This window comes from Cottoperca gobio, chromosome 3, assembly GCF_900634415.1.
Source record: "Cottoperca gobio chromosome 3, fCotGob3.1, whole genome shotgun sequence".
Lineage (NCBI taxonomy): Eukaryota > Metazoa > Chordata > Actinopteri > Perciformes > Bovichtidae > Cottoperca > Cottoperca gobio.
In genome coordinates, this window is record NC_041357.1 from 628,064 (window position 1) to 649,500 (window position 21,437).

Genomic DNA, 21,437 nt, shown 5'->3' on the forward strand with positions numbered 1-21,437 from the left:
AACTGCAGTATAGGTGACCAGAAGAGCAGAAAGTTTAACAGACAGTGATCTGAACTCACATACTTCTCATCGTCTATTCTTCCACAGTTATTGAACTATTACGAAGATATTTAGGGCTTTGTTGAAAAAAAAACATAGTCCTTTATACAGTACAGAAAACGTTAAACTGAATTGGCCAAAAGCGCTTATCATGAGAGGGTGTGATGCACACAGCTGTCTCCCTCTCTTTGACCATTTCCTAATGGGATGAAAAGTGTTTGGATATTTAACGGTGCACTGTTGCACAGGCACACCTGCCCGGAAACAGTCCTTTTGTTTCTTCAACATACCTGGACATGTGACTCTGGCATCATGTAACTGCTTTACTTACAACATATATATCAGGCAATCTGATATAATATACATCATCTGATCATTTCATCTTTATATTTATTATTTTAAATCATAAATATAAATATATTCTAATTCATACATCTAAAATATGTGGTTATATTTATTATTTTAAATCATAAATATAAATATAGGCTAATGCATACATCTAAAATATGTGGTTCTGCTCCTCCTCTGCATATCTGAAAAGCTTCTAAAGACCAATAAATAAAACAAGTGCATTTATAAAATATCCGTCCACATTTCTCCAATGTAAGAAGATTTGAAGTCCTTCAACATTCCTTTTATCATGAAATTAAAATGTTTGGAAAAAAACAGTTCATGTTATCAATGTGTTTGTAGAAATATTTAAACAATAAAGAAATTCACACTACCAGCTGTGCAGTGCACAAGATGTTGGAGAGTTCTGAGGTCTGAGTTTGAGCAGGAGGAAACTCTTGTGCTTCTGCCTAACTTTTTGCTGTCTCTCATTTTGTGATCGCTCATTTTAAAAGTCCACATCGCCAACTACACAGCTGTTGTCATTAACCTATATTTATGCTGATTTTGTCAGACGATGTCAGGATTGTAAAATTATTCAAACTGTAAGTAATTACTGTAGGACTGATCCAGAGATACCATGAATAAAAATCTAAACTTCAGCACCAATGACTGAGAGAACCATCAAATCTGTATGTTGTGCACAGGAAGTCGCTAAAGGTTGAATAAAGATCAATAGGTCATATGGTATCATGAGCAGATATCAGAGAAAGCTGGATCGCTGCTGTGAAAAAAGGTGAATAGATTCCTCAAACCCCCAGACCTTTCCTACAGCCAACATAGGTTTAAATGAGCGTCTCTTTTTGATGAATCATGACATAACAAAGTTGAATATTTCCGAAATTTGCACCAGATTTCGGAAGACAGAATATGGTATATATTTAGGGCATTTAAGTCACCCATCCCGAGTGTTGAACTAAGCAGTCAAACTCAGTTTGGAGCGACCTCGCTTTAATCTGAAAAATGTAACAGCTGTCAGAGAACCGACAGTACCAACAATCATACACACCATGGCGACAGGCTGACAAGAAGAAACAAGGTTTACTTTGTGCATGTGTTGTGTGAATGTTGACAATATAGTGTAAAAAAGCACTTTGAGTGGTGAGAAGACACTACAGAAAAAAGGTCCATTCCATTGTAGAAAGAAGTGGATAAGGGTGCAATTCACATTCATGCGTTTATTCTTTACGTTGTTGTGACGGCATGATCCGTCGATGAGTGTTAAGGAGCACAGGCACTCCAAAAATAGGCACAAAAAATTAAGAAAATACTGAGAAAAACAAAAAGGCGTGGCCTAAGGAGAGGTTTTACCCCCTGTAAGATATAGGTGCCGACTATATTTATATTAAAATATATATATATTTATGGTCAGGATAACATATGGATGAAGTATTTGTCATTATCGCAGAAGATGTGTGTCAATTACATAGAATGAACTTAAATAACCTATGGGTTATCTTAAAGTTAAATATGTTATCTTTTATTATTTATTTGCTTGCTGAAGTACTGATATATAGTAGTAGTTGTGTTAAAGTACAGGAATCTTTAGTACTCAAAGTCGCCTCATTATAATCAATTTTTCTTCCATTAATTGGAACTGTGTGTGTGTGAAGGGGAATTACAGGTTAATTTTAACAACTCCTAAAATAAAATAAATATTGTTTTTGTATCCATTATAATTGTGATTATATGTTTTATGCATTGTAATGACATGGGTTTAAGTTCTTCTTCTTCTTATGAGTTTAAAAAGGTCATGTCCTATGAATAGGGGACGTTACAGGTTTATGGTCAACTGAGATCTACTGAATTGCTGAGGTCGGTAAGACACCACTTCCTCTGTGAATAGGGGCTTTAGGTGCTACTTTCGGTGAAAGCTGCTGGAAAATGTTTATCTGATGGTGACCATCTGTGAAAGTTCTTTGAGTTGTCTGTGATTCTCGACTTTGTATAAGAGGCCTTTTTCCTAGTGGTTATCTTAGACGGAGGATTTGCAGAGGGGATTAAGTTTAAAAGCAGGTCCGGGAAAGTCGTGTGAGGTTTGTCCTCTCCAGAGAGAGAGAGGCGGCCGAGCCTAGCTCCCGAGACCGATTAAAGGTTAGCAGGAATAATATAAGAGGTCCCGTATCCCTGTCCCTCTCCCCTTTCCTCGTAGCCGGTGCTGAAAGAATTTCTCCGTGGCCCATAAGTGTCTTCAGGACAGAGACGAGACAAGTGGGTGGGAGTTTGATTAGGTATTGTTAAAAGTAAATAACGGAAGGCTACGAGAGGGGCTTGCGGTGGTAACCGGACGAAAAGGCGGACTGAAAACCCAGCTGAAAATTAATCTCTGTGGGCTAAAGGCCCGCTGGTAGCAGTCCGCTGTGTGTTCCGAAAGTGCCGCGGGCGACAGGTGCTTTTTCCTCCGCTGGGAAGAAAACGTGTCGTTCATCTGGCGAGAGAGTCTCAGTTTCTGATGCTGACTGAGAGCTGCTCGCTTCATTGTTTGTGCTTTTAAAAAGTTGTGTGAACAGCTGGAGGTTACTGAGGAGAGGCGACAATGGGGCAGACGGAGCTTGAATAATAAAGTGTATATATTGCTGGTTCTGCCGACGTCCTCCCCGTAGCGAGATTCCACTGGTCAGTATATTTTCCCTTGATATACGCTTCACCATGTAACCCTGACATTTTAATGGCTTGTGGGTGTCACAGTCTTGATTCTTGATTTTTGTATATCCTGTTTTATTTTGAAGTGTTCACTCCCCCTTATGTCATATCTAGTTGTACTTCCTGTCTGTGTGTTTGCCTTCTGTGGTTGTTGATTGGTTCCTCCTGTGTCCGTTCACCTTGCCCTTGTGTTTTAGCTTCTCTGCCCAGCTGTGTCTTGTTCCCCTCGTTTAGTGTCTGTGTGTATATATCCCTGTCTTTCCCAGTGTTCCTTGTCAGATCGTCATCTAAGTGTCACCCTTGCAGATGTCTCCTCGTGCTTCCCGTGTCATCCTGGTTTGTCTTTTCAGTTTACTGTTTAGCTTTTGTATTTTTGTTATTTTGTAAGCTTTTTGGAATAAAGCCCTCTTTTTGTTAATCTCCTCGTCTGCGGTCTTGCATTTGAGTCCTCACCTTTTCGCTACTGTGACAGTGGGTTTTTTTTCTAGTGATTGTTGCACAGCTCCCCTTAAACTCTGAGCCACGGCAGGAAGGAGAGGGGGCCGTCTGTCAGCAAGCAGTACACTATATTTTTCATACATTAGTGATATAAAAGCATACAACCATGTTAAGCCATGGTAAGTGGAAAGTAGGCTATAGGCACAGCTCTTCAGGAATGGTACTGAATAAAAATGTTATTGCTGAGACACCAAACAGACATTAGTAACGATACAGTATAAGTATGGCTGTGGTGCAGCTGCATGTTGTTTCATACAGTTCAACATGTTGCCTGCTCTTTGGATTGTTGACTGAACATTTAAAAAGGTGTGCTGTACAATCTCAATGCTGCTTGATGTGACATCACATCCCAAGCCTCAGTGCAGCAGTGGCTTTACCTGTGCACAGCTGTGTGTAATATGAGCACCCCCTACTGATAGTATATAGTAACACATGCTATGCTGCAGCACGTGCGGTGTAACCGTGGCAAGGGTGAATGACTGCATCTGGTTGGAGATGAAACTGTAACAATGAAGGTGTTTTGAATTTCTTGAACATGACTTAAAAACTGCAAATTGCTTGTGCCATCAGCTGCATTTTTTAATGTTCTTATACTCCAATGCGTTGCAGTTCAGCCAACTCTCTCTCTCTCTCTCTCTCTCATGAAATATTTTCTGTATGTGACCTGATAAAAGACATGTTCTCCATCTTAGGAAAAACCAAAACCTGAGAGAAAGTAAACTGCTAATGTACTGATGAACTGCCAGCAAACAAATGACAGTATATTGCTGATCCCAGTTATCATTCATTATGTTTAAAATATAGTATTTTATTAACGGTTTGCAAATGAATGCTGGTATTGCCACATGTATGTATGTATGTATGTATGTATGTATTGATATGAAAATGATGAAGATAAAATAGTTACAATATGTACTTGTAAGCATATTAGTGTTTGTGTGTCTACAAGTATGCATGTCCCCCCCCCCCCCCCCAGCGTTTCACACTGATGTAGTGCCACAAGGGAAGATCCCATCTCTCACGGCCACCACTGACCTGTTTAATCAGAGTCCAGTCAAGCACGAAGCAGTGGCAATTCAGAGGGCTGGGTCGAATGTCACCAGAGGTGGAGGACCCTCTGCCCCCCTCCACTGTGCCCTGACCCAGCAGATCGCCTCTCAAAGGTCTTATTGTGAAAGTAGGAGAGAAGAGAGACCATCAATCTTCTGCCTCAACCATGTTCAGGAAAAGCATTGTGGTTGCAGAGGATGTAAGATGTCAGAATTAAATACGTCTGCCATTCTTTATGCATGCATAGGTGCACATGAAATGACAGAAAGTGCACGCTCTTCTAGGCACACACACACATTCCCCCAACTGCATGCAAACTGTATGTGAAGTCCAGCACAGCTTTAGTCAGTGCAAAGAGGGGAAACCTCTGAAACAAAATGTCTATCTATATTCAAATGTAATATTCCACCAAAAAATATGGTGACCATTATAGCATGTGCATCAACCATGCACATGCTATAATGGTCACCATATCTTTTGGTGGAATATTATTATTTATGTAATTAAAGGTGAAAAAAACATCCAACAAAAAATATTTGATAAATTCAATCATTCAAAATTGAGGTATCTATAAAGCCTATAGGAATACATTTACAAAAGTGAGAAGTGAAACGTATAATGTTGTAAAGTATTATTTTGTTGAATATACTGATTAAGCAATAAGGAGGCTATACTTCATGACATGCACAGGAGTTATTATCCTGTTTTCCCTGCTTTAGGGCTGGCCTTCACTTGAGACCTAGTTCATTTCCCCACCTGCTCCTCTTCAGAAATGGGTAGTCCAATTACACATCAAGAGTCACAGGCATCTCTTTCTACTTTATTAATACAGGAGATAATATCAAAATAATAACAATAATTTGTTGGTATAACTTTCCAAGATTTTGGCGGGCAAAATCCAGGTTCTAGGTGTCATGTAAGATGATGATATCCATATTATTTATACTATTTACAGATTTGTAGTTTTATTACTAAAAGTTATGAAGTACAAACCCTGGATATTTCAACTTCTAATTGAGAATTATGACATTTGTTTTATGATCTATATTTTACATAGAAATATATCTACAATCTAACTCAAAACAATATTAAGTATTGTAATATACTATGTTACATATTACATGTATTTGTGTATCTATGTATACATATCTACAGTGTCTAATAATGTTGAAATAGCCCATGTTAATTTAGTAGTTTTTAATGCAGAGCAAGGTGATCCCTTATCTGATTTGGGTTCAAGTGGACAGGTGGTGGTATTGGTGCTCTGGGAGCTGCTGTGGCGTAGCTCCCTCTCTCTGGATGGGGGGCTGAGGTAGGTAGGTATCTTCCTCTGTGGGTGGGATAGGAGTGTTCGAGGGAAGGGAAGGGGGATGGGGCAATGACCCCTCAGTTCTTCTCTCAAGACATACGACATCTATTGCATGCCTGTCTGTCCTGGGATAGTGATGAATTATTATGTATTAATGTTAGTTATTCATTTATTATTATTAATTATTGTTTTCATTACACAGTATTTGTATGTTTGTAAATCTATTTCCAAAAGAGTAAAATGTATTGCTGTCTTCGAATAATTATGGTAGGCTGCAACACCCAAACATCCAGACAATTTGATTGGAATCCTGGGTGATCTATTATGCAGGTTATGTTTGCACCATGTCCCTCATATTCATTTAATTCCTCCATGACATCCTTTTCTTGGCAGCAGCTCTTCAATTGCTTCCATAATTGTACAGTTTTCACACGTGCACCTAATTGTACAAAGAAGAGTGGTAAGCACATGTACACAATATGCAATATCCAGAAAAAAGGCCAATATTAATGTCATCTTAATTTCATACTATTTATAGGCCTGGGGCCCGGTTCACGACAGGCTCGTAAGCAGCTCATAAGCCTGTTATGGTCGTACGGAGGTCGGATCTACCTACTACCTAGCAACTTTTACCCGTTTCACGTAATTCTCGTAAAGTTCCGAAATCGTAACTTCCATGAAAATCTGGTAAGTTTTACGCAGGCAGCCGTAAGACAGTCAGTAGGCAGACTATACTTTATAAAACAGCGCTGTCCTCCCGGTCTGTTTGTTAGCTAATAGTAAATGCTTTATATACAGCCTCGTAATATATGACGTTTGACATCAGACACAACGATAGAATCTCAACCACAGAATCTTCGAGGAAGAATCAAGTTATCAAGCTTTACAGACTTCTATGCGTTTAAGTTGAGAAATAATTGAATATTTAGCTATCGAGCAATTTGTGGACAACTAGTCGGGTTCATAACAATTCAAGGAAACCAAGCTATCGAATCGATATAGGATAGCTTACGATCTATTTACAATCGAGGATAATGTTACGTTTTATTATGATGTATTTACTATTATAGTCAAATGTATAACACTGTCTGTGTTCTGTTGCCGCACAGGATCTCCGCCAAATCCAGGATCACCGTCACCATCATCCGCATGTTCGCTCCCGTCTGTGTCTCCATCTTGAATACTGTGGCTCGAGCTGGTCTGTTTCCACCACGTTAAACTCGCCCGCATGATCTGATTCCACGACACCGGCATCCTCTTCAATAAACTCTTTCTCTTCTTGAAGGTGCAACGAGTTGACGACTCACTGTCACTCGATTCTGTCGGAATATCCGGGCCAGAGTCCGACATTGCCACGTCTGCTATGCAGTCTGTGTATTCAACTGGTGGACTCGTGTTCTACTTGTGACGTCAGAAAATGGTGTCGGCTGTTTTCGGTAGCGGCGATGTCAACATCGGTGATCGACATAAATCATGATTTATTAAATACTGCGGGCATAGTGTCATTAATAACACATTATTTTGCACCACAAATAGCATTTACTATCATCAGTAGAATTTCATGTGTATCATTTCGTAGGCTCTTTAATCATTCTCGAGATTTCTTTATTAAAACAGGATATGAATATAAATAAAATGAGATTATCAAATTGAATGATAATGAAATTGAATGTGAAATGGACTTTTGATTTTTACTTAAAAAAAAGTAGGAAGTGTGCCTAAACTTGAAAATTGCAAACTGGACATTCATAGTTGCAGAATACTTCATGCCTCTCTCTATTATGAAAATGGCCAGAACTAAGGCCATTTCTTTCCATTTTTATTTTAGTAAAAGCTTAAATTGGTACACCTTCAAATACAAAAGCCCACTTTGCAAAATTGGTAACAAAGTTAGGCTCTACAATGTTTGCCAATTGGAAAAGTCTATTTCCCATTAAGTTTGAGTAAAAAAACATTTTTTTAAACTCCTCTGACAAATATCAGTTTGTTTTCCATTTGACAGTAATTATAAAAACATGAAAATCAAACTTGGATTTGGAAATGTTGTATGGGGTTCTAGTATGAGCAAGTCTGTTATTAACAAATATTAATGATCATTAATATTAATAAAACTATTAATATTCATACAATCAAATAGAGGTTGATAACTGGCACTAAAATGAAGTAGGTGCATTAGCTCAAAAGTACATTAGAATGGCTATCAGAAGGAATTAATAATGATCAGAAATTATATTAATTATAATTATTCATTATATCAATTAGTATGACTTAATTTACACCAAATCACCTCTAGGGGCACCACCTCTGAATGACAATGAATTAGAAAATCGGATTAATAACTATAAACAAAATGAACATATCAATAGCTAGTAAAGGTTGAAGGATTTCAGAATTATTTGACAGTAGAGCTTGGCAGCAGTCACTCTTGTACAACATTAAACATCATGTATATTCCAAAAAGCCTTTATTAAAAAGATAATGTCAAAACACACAATGTCTAATACTAAACAATCAACAGGGAATATGTACACATGTGTGGAAGAAAGAGAGAGACACACATAGACAAAGTGTGTGTGTGTGTGTGTGTGTGTGTGTGTGTGTGTGGAAGAGAGAGAGTGTGTGAAATTAAATTATAGGCTTATAACATTTACTTCTACTACATTGTATGGCAGTCAGAAAGTATTGAGCGACAGACCAACATATTGTTGGTTTTGGTCCTTTCTATAGGATTTATTCATAAGAAAAATATAATATAAAGCTTAATAATTATACTTAGAATAATAACTTCCACAGATGAATCATACCAGTCCACAATTTGTTTGGCTGTGCTAACATGTGCTGCTGGACATTTGAAGGAGAATGAAGGACAGATAAGGAACAACTTTTCACACAAATGAGGAAACTTTTTTGGCAACCTTGTTTCTTTTTTCGCATTAATTTGGAGAGGTATTTCTGGCCATATATATCCAATATTCACTCTCCTTTTAGGGGTGTTTTACATCAGATAACTTTTATCACCCAAGTAATCAATAATGAATAATAAATTACATTTTGAAAGTAAGTAGTGTTTTACCCCATCTCAACTGTGTTGTGCTAGTCATATCCAAGGCAAATAGTATCTGGTTCTGCAGCAAAGTACAGCTGTGAGCTCTCTCTTACTCTGAGATTTATTTTTCTATAAACATCCCTATGACAATAGGTTACAACAGGGACTAGAAATACATAATAGTATGTGCATGAATAATTTCTCTTCAATTCAAATGGTTTTATATGTCAGTGACTGGGAAAACAAATAGCCCAGAGTGTCTCTTTGAAGGAAATGTTGCAGCTGCACTTTGGTAATTCATTACTTTCAGTTTGTTTTTAGGGGCAGGCAGCGAGCATTCAGACTTCATTCCCAAGGGATCACATGCCTTCCCAAGTAGTAGCAGTGTGCATGTGCATTTTAAGACAGTTATTGTAATTATCACCATGAAATCAAAGACAGTAACAGTTGAATGAGTTCGTTCTGCAGTACTCGTAAGTACAACAGAACACCTCGTCATTTCAACAAAATATGACAACTACTACTTTATTTAAATAATTAAAAGAAGTACAGCTCCCATTAAGTTGAGTCACATTTGGATTTTGTGGCTCTATTAAAGGACAAAGATGGCAGCAAGTGATAATTTCAATCACAAACTTCATGGTCCTCATGGTCACTGTTGATGATAATGCTACGTCCATGTCGGTCTACAGTCTGTAGTGGAAACCAGCTATTCAAAGAATCTGAAGCAGATTGCATGACTTGCATGAAAGGTGAATTTACATGTAACCTTGTAGCACCTTTGTGCACTGTTGATTTTATTTGTTCTGTTTCTTACGCCACAACGCTAGATGTTACCAAGGAGCAACCTCTGGTGCTGAAAAATTGAAACCAATGCGTGCTAAAAAATACTGCAGTTCCTCGAATGGCCACTTGAGGCTGGCTCTAAAAGAGAGTCAATCTCACATCATGTCACAGAGACTATGTCCATATTTAGTTTGCAGTGCAAGAAAATGTTACGGTGTGGTGTAAAGGGGAGGACCCAAACACAGTACAGACGAGTTATAACAAAAAGAGAGCTTTATTAATAAAAGCTTTAAAAAAAATACAAAACAAGGTAGAAAATAAAACTAAAAGAACAAACCAGAGAAGACATGAGGAAGAACCAGGAAGCATGGATGACGAACAAGGAACAATGGGACAGACAGGGATATATACAGACACTAATCAAGGGAACGAGGCACAGCTGGAGGAGAAAGGCAAAGACACAAGTGCAGGGTGAATGGTTACAGGAGGATCAAATCAACAATCACAGAGGGAGGGAAAAACAGGAAGCAAAACAAACATAACACAACGGGGAGTGAACCTTTCAAAATAAATCAGGATGCAAGATCATGACAGAAAGGTTCAAATCAAATACGAAAACGGAACCATGAATCTACATTTTTGGCATGAATCAACCCACTTGGCGGACAAAATGATGGATTTTGGATGATTCTGCCAAAACCTGGTCAAACTTTGAATGACCACATTTTTGAATGTTCAATGCCAACATTTAAGCAATGATATAATCCTACAATATCCCTCCATAGCAATTACCAGATTATCAAAGCAAAAGTTTGACATTTTGGGAAATAGGCTTATTTTATTTGCTTTTGAGCTACAGATATGAACATATATGAATATAAACATAAATGCTAATGTTAAGCAGTTGATTCAGGGATAGCTCTGCTGTGAGATCAGCGATTGACATTTAAAATTAGTGTGTGGCAGTGGGGTGTGGTTTCGCTGCTGGTGGAAAGATGGGAGTGTCTCAGCTCGAGATCAGACAGCTGGACAGAATCATGTAATTAGTCACATAATATAAGCCTGGTGGTAACCTGGTTCTTGTATTGTAGTAGGCTGGGTCAAGAGAGATGTGGAGTGGATCATGTGAGAGAGTGACAGAGCGAGAGAGACAGAGCGAGAGAGAGAGACAGCTGGCCATAAGAGAGCGATAGTGACAGTGAAATGTGTAACTGTGTGCAAGTCATGGCGAAGCTGTATGAATATCAAACCTGTTGCTTCCACACCCAACCTACTCTCCATCCGTCATTGTGACTTGTGAGTGGGGCAGGAGTCTTCACAGGTGGCTGTGACATGACGGAGGGAGAAGCCCCGCTAAGCCTGCTAGGGTAGGCGCTCCAGCTCCTCACCGCAATGCAGGAGAACCTCGCCACTTTATAACGCCAACACAGCCAACACAGCCAACACAGCCAAGCTCAGCGTGAGAACCGTTCACTCGACACACCTATGAACAGCTGAGGAGGACCACTCGAGATCGGCTGGGCAGCACGCCCGAGGGACACTAACCTTCACTCCACAGGGCCCAGTCGACATGTTGTGTCGACCAGCACCACTGGGGGTTTCTGTGTCAGGACAGGACTGGTGGTGGTATGGGCAGCAGTTCAGGTTGCTGTCCCAGAAGGGACATACACTACATATGTGTACATGGGGGTATCCACCAGGCTCTGTTGGACACTGGTTGTACGCAGTCCACCAGGGCTTGTTCAGCCCGAGGCTTTGCTAGAGTCATCGTGGTTGAGGGTTAGGTGTGTGCATGGTGATATTCACGAGAATCTGGTGGTGACTCTTGCCATTTCTTTCATGGGAAAAAAGCATAGAGTTATGGCTGGAGTTAGTACTCTCCTTAAGCACCCCCTGATTTTAGGAACAAATTGGCTGGGGTTCGCTTGGCTAGAAAGAAAAGCTATGGATGTGTGTTCACGTTCGTTAGGGATATGTGAGTTGTGTGTGGTGTTTAGTGGGTACAAGGAGCCCAACAACCCCATCAGTGCGTCCTGTGGATGACTTCTCAGGATGAGACACTGCTTTGTATTTGTCTTAGTGCGATATCCCGAGCCAATGCCGCTGCCGCGCTATCTCGGCAAATGCGGCATTGTGTTTCATATTATCTCGTGATTTGAGATCTCGAAAGAGATGTTGACTGACCAAGGCACACCCTTTATATCATACATGCTACGCGAGCTGCTCTGGCCACCACGGTGATTGAGAAAGATGAGCTCGGAGGTAATAAAAACGGAGAAACCAGCCCCGGGTCTGTTGTGACGGCCATCTGTCCAAAGCGACTTACATTAAGTGCAAACAATCATGAGGAACCAAATACATTAGCTTAAAATAGGTAAAATCCTTTAAGTGCAGAAGCTAGCTTCAATTAAGCCAATGTAAGTGCAACATACAAAGAACAGAAACGATTATTATTATTTTTGGAGCAGTCGAAACAGGTGAGTTTTCAGTCTGCAACGGAAGGTGTGAAGACTGTATGCTGACCTGACATCAATGGGGAGGTTGTTTCACCATTTTGGAGCAAGGATAGCAAACGGATGGGTTTTGTTTGAGGGGAATCTGGGTCCCACTCGCAGTGAGGGAGTAGCAAGCAGATTGGCCGTTGCAGAGCAAAGTGACCACGCTGGGGTGTATGGTTTGATCATGGCCTGGATGTAGGAAGGGGCTTGTTATTTAAGAGAAGAGAACCAGAGTCTTGAAGCAGATTCGGGCTGCCACTGGTAGCCAGTGAAGGGAGCAGAGAAGCGGTGTAGTGTGGAAAAACTTGGGTAGGTTGAAGACCAGTCGGGCTCCTACATTCTGGATGAGCTGTATAAGTCGGATGGCACATGTAGGTAGTACAGTTTCAGTTGAGTGGCCTGCCATGAACCAGATTGGTGCGGATCGAGAAGGTTGTTCTTGTAAGACAAGAGTTGATTAAAGACTGCACACTCCAGTGTTTGGGAAATCAATTAAAGAAAAGAGACAGGTCTGCAGTTGTTCACTTCAGAGGGGTTGAGTGAGAGTTTCTTTAAGAGAGGGTTCACTCTTGTCTCCTTAAAGGGCCTACGAAATGATAAACATGAAATTCTACTGAGGATAGTAAATGCTATTTGTGGTGTAAAATGATGTGTTATTAATGACACTATGCCCGCAGTATTTATTAAATCATGATTTAGTATGTCGACCACCGATGTTGACATCGCCGCTACCGGAAACAGCCGACGCAGTGTTGTGACGTCACAAGTAGAACATAGTCCACTTGTTGAATACACAGCACGGCAGACGTGGCGATGTCAGACTCTGGCTCGGATATTTCGACAGAATCGAGTGACAGTGAGTCGTCACTCATTGCACTTTCAAGAAGAGGAGTTTATTGAAGAGGATGCCGGTGTCGTGGATTTAGATCATGCGGGCGAGTTTAACGTGGTGAACCATGTCTGTACCAGCTCGAGCCACAGTATTCAAGTTGGAGACACAGACGGGAGCGAACATGCGGATGATGGTGACAGTGATCCTGGATTTGGCGGAGATCCTCTGCGGCAACAGAACACAGACAGTTATATACATTTGAGTATAATTCATAGAACTTCCCAATAAATAGTAAATGCATCATAATAAAACGTAACATTATCCTCGATCGTAAATAGATCACAAGCTATCCTATATCGCAGGAACCTATGGCTCTTTCAATGATGCGATATGGCTCGCAGACAATTTTGAGCTGACATTTATTAACATGATTAACAAGTAATAAATAATTATACTGTGTAATTTTAAAGTGAAACATTTAGCAGCGGATTTTGTTTTAGTTCTCCCCTCTCCTTTTCTCCGCTCAGTCTCTGACTGTGTGTGTGTAGGGGGCGGAGCCCTGCCCTTTGCAAAACAGCAGAGTAGAAACTTCGCAAAGCAACCAGTAGAGCAGGGGTGTCAAACTCAATCACAGAGAGGGCCAAATTTAAAAACTGGGACTACGTCGAGGGCCAAACATGGTCCATATTTATTGCACAGGATAGACATATTGGATAAAGTGCAAAAAGATATGGAACATATTTAGGTAGTCTACATTCTCCTTTTATGCAGACAGAGCCAGATGTTTGGAATATTTTCTTAGCTGCCAGTTTGTTTGGGGTTCTGTGGAAACCCTCAGTGAGTGAAGGTGTGCATCAGTGAGACGACTTGTTACGACCCGGCTCGGCAAGGGAAAAGGGAGTAACATATAACCAGATGTTGTGTGTAAATAAGTATATTTATTAATATAATATGGCTAATTGGCAATCAATTGCTTTTCAAGAGAAAAATAGAACAAAAGGAACACATCCCTAGCTCTTTGAGGAACTTACTGTGTCAGCCCACATGTCCAAGACACATTTTGTAAGGTCCATGAGAGTGGCGAATGTGAAGTATGAGGAACTCACTGGCATGGTCCCAGAGAAGTTCCCACCAAGCAAACAAGATGACATCCGGGAGGCAGGTACTTCAGCCACAAACTGGGACTTCCTAGATTGGTGAAAGTGGGATAGCATTGAGCATGTGAACCGAAATGCGAAGGATGTCACTGCGGAAGCTGCCAGCCGGGCGGAAAATAAATTACTCTTGCTGAGGAGAGGGAACATGAAATGATAAAAGGGCTTACCTACGTCACAGAGGACAGCCACAGCAAGGAACCACATTGGCACACTAAGTATCCTTGGTTAAAAGACCCAGCCTCCTTGCCAAACAATAGAAGGGGAGTAGAGGCTACATTCCACAGAACGCAAAAACGGCTGGCAAAAGAACCCATATGGAAGGTGGCCTATGCCGCCCAAGTACATGACATGGTTGATCAAGGGGCTGCAATTAAATTGTCCAAGGATGCTATCCTCAACTGGAAAGGGCCCGTGTGGTATGTGAGTCACCTTATTGCACCAAACCCGCATTCTGTCACAACCCCAGTGAGACTCGTATGGAACAGCAGCCAAAGGTTCGGAGGCGTGATCTTAAACAACTTGCTTATGAAAGGTCCAGATGTCCTGAACCAGATTTGTGCTGTCCTTCTCATATTCAGGTGTGGAGTAAATGTGACTCTGGATGACATAAAAAAGATGTACAATTCAGTTTGGTTGGAAGACCGAGAAATGCACCTGCATAGGTACCTCTGGCGAGACTCCGAGTATGAGGAGTTGGGAGATTTTGCAATCACAAGGGTTAACATCGGAGACAAGCCTGCGGGTTGCATTGCACAGGTAGCAATGCACGAAACTGCTAACCTTCCTCCATTCACCCACCTAAAAGAGGAGCAACGGGTGCTCCAGCACGACAGCTACGTCGATGACATTCTCACATCCCACAATGACCCTGACAAACTGAAGACCATCATGGCAAATGTGGAACAGATCCTGAATGCTGGAGGTTTCAAGCTCAAGTCTTGGGTCTTTTCTGGGCAAAGTGGGAGGAAGAAGTGCAACGGCAAGCTGCATAAGACAGAAACTGAGACCTTGGTCTTGCCAAACCAAAGGTCATAGTCTTGCCAGACGAGGATGACTAGGATACATAGTAGCGGAGGACAAGCTCCATGTCATGATTTCAATCAATTTTCTGTTTCATACCACAATGTTGTAAGCGATAAATATCCAAGATATTACAGCTTGGCAAAGTAAAGTTCACCAGGGCACTAACTCCCGTATGCTTCAGTGATAAGCCCTGGGCAATCACTTTCTCTGATGGAAGCGAGCAAGCCTATGGAGCTGTGATGTACTTGAGATGGAACTTGGACCAGGGCTCAATCGTACGGCTGGTGGAATCCAAAGCAAAGTTAACCCCATTGGACCACAAAGGTGATGCGGTCAAAGCGAAAATATGTGGAAATATGTGAAAATATGTGGAGCAGTGTTTGCCTGAAGCCTAAAAAAATACTTTGAGCTGCACAGCCGAATACAAGTTGAGAGGTGGTTTCATTTTATTGATAGCCAAACAGTCCTTGGTGCAGTACAGAGAGAAAGCTATGGCTATCAGATATTCTTTGCAAATAGGATTGGAGAGATTCAAAATAGCACAAGGATTCAGGACTGGTGGTGGATTCCTGGTTCACAAAACATTGCTGATATTATCACCAGAGGAGCCAATCCTCAAGATCTGGATGAAGACTCGGAGTGGCAGAATGGAGCACAGTTTTTGAGTTTACCTTTAAATGAGTGGCCAATCAAATCAGCCAAAGATTTAGCAGCCATAGCCAGAGAAAAATCAACAAATTGCAAAAGAAGGCATTTGTTGCTGCGTTGACAAGGACCAAGGTGGAGAAACAAGACCAAAACCAGGTCCAAACAGAACAAAAAAGGTCACCGGCAGGATCAGCCATCCGAAACCTTGTGGATGACAAGCGGTTCAGTGATCTTACCCGACTTGTCAAGACAGTTGCATGGATCTGGAGGGCAGGAATAATATATGTTACACCAAACACTCTACTACTTGGTCGAGCCTCTCAAAGTGGGGATGTGAAGACATTTTACTTTTCCAGGTACCCCCAACTCTCATACACCAGCACATAGAGATGACATTGGGTGTGATGGTCCGTTCACGGCCCTGTCAACTGCCTGACCACTAAAAGAACATTGTTCAATTGGAGGTAATTACAATATTATAGTATATTTATATAGTAGTATTGCTATTTTCACTAAAGGATCTAAGTACTTCTTCCACCAATGTAAAATCTAATAAGTGGGTGATTCTTCAACTACGGCCCATTTTGGTCTGGAACCTTTTGTAAAAAATGTAATATATTTAGAGAAATGTTTCAATGTTTATATTTCTACATCCTGTGTATTAAAACTTATTGGTAGTGGCTTTGCTGAATTTCTTTAAATAATATACAATTGTTGTGATTTTATTAAAACAGTCAGAGGAAATCATCATTTCTATCACCCACAAAAAGTTGTTTTAAAAGAAGAAATATTTAATATATCTTGTGTTAATTAAATACTAATTAATAGTACTTACAGTATATCTCAAAAGTGAGTACACCCTTTAGATTTTTGCAAATATTCTGTTATATCCTTTCAGGGGATAACATTATCCTACTGAAACTTTGATATAACTTAAAGTAGTCAGTGTGCTGCTTGAATAACAGTATAGATTTATTGTCCTTTGAAAATTACTCAGTACACAGCTGTTAATGTCTAAACAGCTGGCAACAAAAGTGAGTACACCCCATAGTGAACATGTCTAAATTGTGCCCAAAGTGTCAATATTTTGTGTGACCACCATTGTTATCTAGCACTGCTTTAACCCTCCTGGGCATGGAATTCACCAGAGCTGCACAGGTTGCTTCTGGAATCTTCTTCCACTCCTCCACGACGACATCACGGAGCGCACGGATGTTGGACACCTTGCACTCCTCCACCTTCCTCTTGAGGATGCCCCACATGTGCTCAATTGGGTTTAGGTCTGGAGACATACTTGGCCAGTCCATCACCTTAACCTTCAGCTTCTTCAGCAAGGCCGTTGTCATCTTGGAGGTGTGTTTAGGGTCATTATCATGTTGGAAAACTGCCCTACGGCCCAGTTTCCGAAGAGAGGGGATCATGCTCTGCTGCAGGATGTCACAGTATATATTGGAATTCATGTGTCCCTCAATGAAATGCAGCTCCCCAGTGCCGGCAGCACTCATGCAGCCCCAGACCATGATGCTGCCACCACCATGCTTGACTGTAGGCAAAACACATTTGTCTTGGTACTCCTCACCAGGGTGCCGCCACACACGCCGGACACCATCTGACCCAAACAGGTTTATTTTGGTCTCATCAGACCACAGGACATGGTTCCAGTAACTCATGTTCTTGGATTCATTGTCTTCAGCAAACTGTTTGCGGGCTTTCTTATGCATCGGTTTCAGAAGGGGCTTCTGTCTGGGGCGACGGCCATACAAACCGATTTGATGCAGTGTGCGGCGTATGGTCTGGGCACTGACAGGCTGACATCCCACTTCTGCAACCTCTGCAGCAATGCTGGAAGCACTCGCACGTCTATTTTTGGAAACCAACCTCTGGATATGACGCTGAGCACGTGGACTCAACTTCTTTGGTCGACCCTGGCGAGGCCTGTTCCGAGTGGAACCTGTCCTGGAAAACCGCTGTATGATCTTAGCCACTGTGCTGCAACTCATTTTCATGGTGTTGGCAATCTTCTTATAGCCAAGGCCATCTTTGTGAAGCGCAATAATCCTTTTTTTCAGCCGCTCAGAGAGTTCCTTGCCATGAGGTGCCATGTTGTCCAGCATTCAGAGAGAATTGTGCCCAAAACACCAAATTTAACAGCCCTGCTTATCATTTACACCTGAATCCTTGTAACACTAACGAGTCACATGACACCAGGGCGGGAAAACAACATCATTGGGCACAATTAGGACATGTTCACTATGGGGTGTACTCACTTTTGTTGCCAGCTGTTTAGACATTAACAGCTGTGTACTGAGTAATTTTCAAAGGACAATAAATCTATACTGTTATTCAAGCAGCACACTGACTACTTTAAGTTATATCAAAGTTTCAGTAGGATAATGTTATCCCCTGAAAGGATATAACAGAATATTTGCAAAAATCTAAAGGGTGTACTCACTTTTGAGATATACTGTATAACTGCACAATTTTCCAAACTACACATTTTTTTAATATGATTATGTCAATGTATATACATTTTTGGTTAAAATATGTGTTGGGGATGACATTGTGTGACGGTAATGACTGCATGTGTTGGAAATGACAGGTCACAAAAACATTATTAAACAATGTTCAGTGTTATTGTTCCTGACACAAAAAAAGCAAAAAGAATTAAGGGAAGAACTTCATCATCTAAACTTTAACCTTTTAAGCTGATAAAATCATAATGCAGAAAATTGCTGAAAAGTGCTGAAAACCTACCTGCTTACTACTAACTTACTATTTAACGCAAAACAAAAAAAGTCCCTGATTCATTCTCTTTGGTCGTTCCTTGTCGGTGAATAGTAATTGCAGATAGGCCTATATTTTTTAACCTCACTCTAACAGCTACCCCACTGACATTTAATTTAATATACATTATTTTCACTGATATAAGCCATAACACTCAAATTATCTTTTCCATCACAATAATCAAAGGGATGGAAATGACTGTTGTGGAAATGACGTCACATTTTAAAAGAAATCTCATGATATGTTAGCATGCTAACGTCTTCTTTAGAGCTAGTATTAAATAAACACAAAATAGACAATACCAAATGTTGTTTTTCTTATTATTTCTACATTTAAAGGATATATGAGCTATTTGGAAATGACAGTCAATAAACATATTTTCGATTTACCAAATATTTACCTTGATTTTATCTTATATCAGTTCCCTTCATGGAGCGATATTTGTGCTGCAGCAATGTGCTCTCCTGTCACATGACTATGGCTGTGTTGTCCAAGTTTAAAAACTCACCAAATTCACATTTTGCATGGTGTTGTGAAAATGTGACAGGGACCCCAAGGGACAGGTGTTCTTTTTATAAAAAAAGACATGAAATACTAATATATCTTACAACACATGATACATTTCATTAAAATGGCCATTTATCTGTCATTTGTACATACAATTAATATTAGGTGAATATTAAATTCAAAACTTAGCAGGTTTGGATATCCAAAATCAGGTCCAGGGACAAGTGATATACAGCAAGAACAACACATAAAAGGTCACTTTTTATGTAATAAAAATAATGACTGGTCTATGATTACATTTTTGTATGTTCCTTTTGGTGTTAAGTGAGTGTCACAAAAATAAAAAATAGAAAATATGTTTTTCTTATTTCTGCCAGGGACACAAAAATGACGATTGTGGAAGAATGACCGAAGTTAACATTTTAGTTGAGATTATTTTGTCACACATACATTATTTCTAATTCCAATGGACCATTATAGATATAATATTACATTAATTCATTCTTTGTTTTCTTTTTGTATTAGTGGCAGCCAGATTCTGTCTGCATCACAGTGCATTCTGTACTTTTTAGCAGTTAGCTTTTAGACAAGAGAGGAGAAAGGGGTTACTATGGATGGTCACACTCCAGTAGATATAGTAGATAACTGCTGAGGGGTCTGATCCTTACTCCAACTATGCACTCGTCACATTTAATTTTATCTGTTCAAAGCACTCTGCAGCTTATTTAGTTCAAAATGTTACCTTATTGTATTAACGGGCTGCTTCTGCTTGAGGATGTAATTCAAAAAGGAGAACTGAAAAGCAACATTTCTTTCTTCTTCTGACCATATACAGGACTGTCTCAGAAAATTAGAATATTGTGATAAAGTTCTTTATTTTCTGTAATGCAATTAAAAAAACAAAAATGTCATGCATTCTGGATTCATTACAAATCAACTGAAATATTGCAAGCCTTTTATTATTTTAATATTGCTGATTATGGCTTACAGCTTAAGAAAACTCAAAAATCCTATCTCAAAAAATTTGAATAGTTCCTCAGACCAAGTAAAAAAAAAAGATTTATAACAGCAAAACAAAATCAAACATTTGAAAATGTCCATTAATGCACTCAGTACTTGGTTGGGAATCCTTTTGCACGGATTACTGCATCAATGCGGCGTGGCATGGAGGCAATCAGCCTGTGCATTGCTGAGGTGTTATGGATGCCCAGGATGCTTCAATAGCAGCCTTTAGCTCATTAGCATTGTTGGGTCTGGTGTCTTTCAGCTTCTTCTTCACAATACCCCACATATTCTCTATGGGGTTCAGGTCAGGGGAATTGGCAGGCCAATCGAGGACAGTAATGCCATGGTCAGTACACCAGTAACTGGTGGTTTTGGCACTGTGGGCAGGTGCCAGATCATGCTGGAAAATGAATTCCTCATCTCCATAGAGCTTTTCAGCAGACGGAAGCATGTAGTGCTCTAAAATCTCTTGGTACACAGCTGCATTTACTCTGGGCTTGATGAAACACAGTGGACCAACACCAGCAGCTGACATGGCTCCCCAAACCATCGCTGACTGTGGGAACTTCACACTGGATTTCAAGCAACTTGGATTTTGCTCCTCTCCAGCCTTTCTCCAGACTCTGGCGCCTTGACTTCCAAATGAAATACAAAACTTGCTTTCGTCTGAAAAGAGGACTTTGGACCACTCTGCAACTGTCCAGTGCTTCTTTTCCATAGCCCAAGTCAGACGCTTCTTCCGTTGTCTTGAGTTCAGAAGTGGCTTGACCATGGGAATACGGCTATTGTAGCCCATTTCCCGGACACGTCTGTGAACAGTGGCTTTTGATACCTGGACTCCAGCTTCAGTCCACTGTCTTTGAAGCTCCCCCAAATTCTGGAAGCGACTCTTCTTCACAATGCTGTTAAGGCTGCGGTCATCTCTCTTGGTTGTGCAGCGTTTCCTGCCACATTTCCCCCTTCCAACAGACTTTTTGTGGATGTGCTTTGAAACTGCACTCTGTGAACAGCTTGCTCTTTGAGACATTTCTTTTTGTGTCTTACCCTCCTGATGGAGGGTGTCAATGATGGTCCTCTGGACAGCAGTCAGATCAGCAGTCTTCCCCATACTTGTGATTTAGTTTACTGAACCAAGCTGAGTGTTTTTCAAGGCTCAGCAAACCCTTGCAGGTGTTTCGAGTTAATTAGACGATTCAAGTGATTCGTTGAACACCCTACTAGT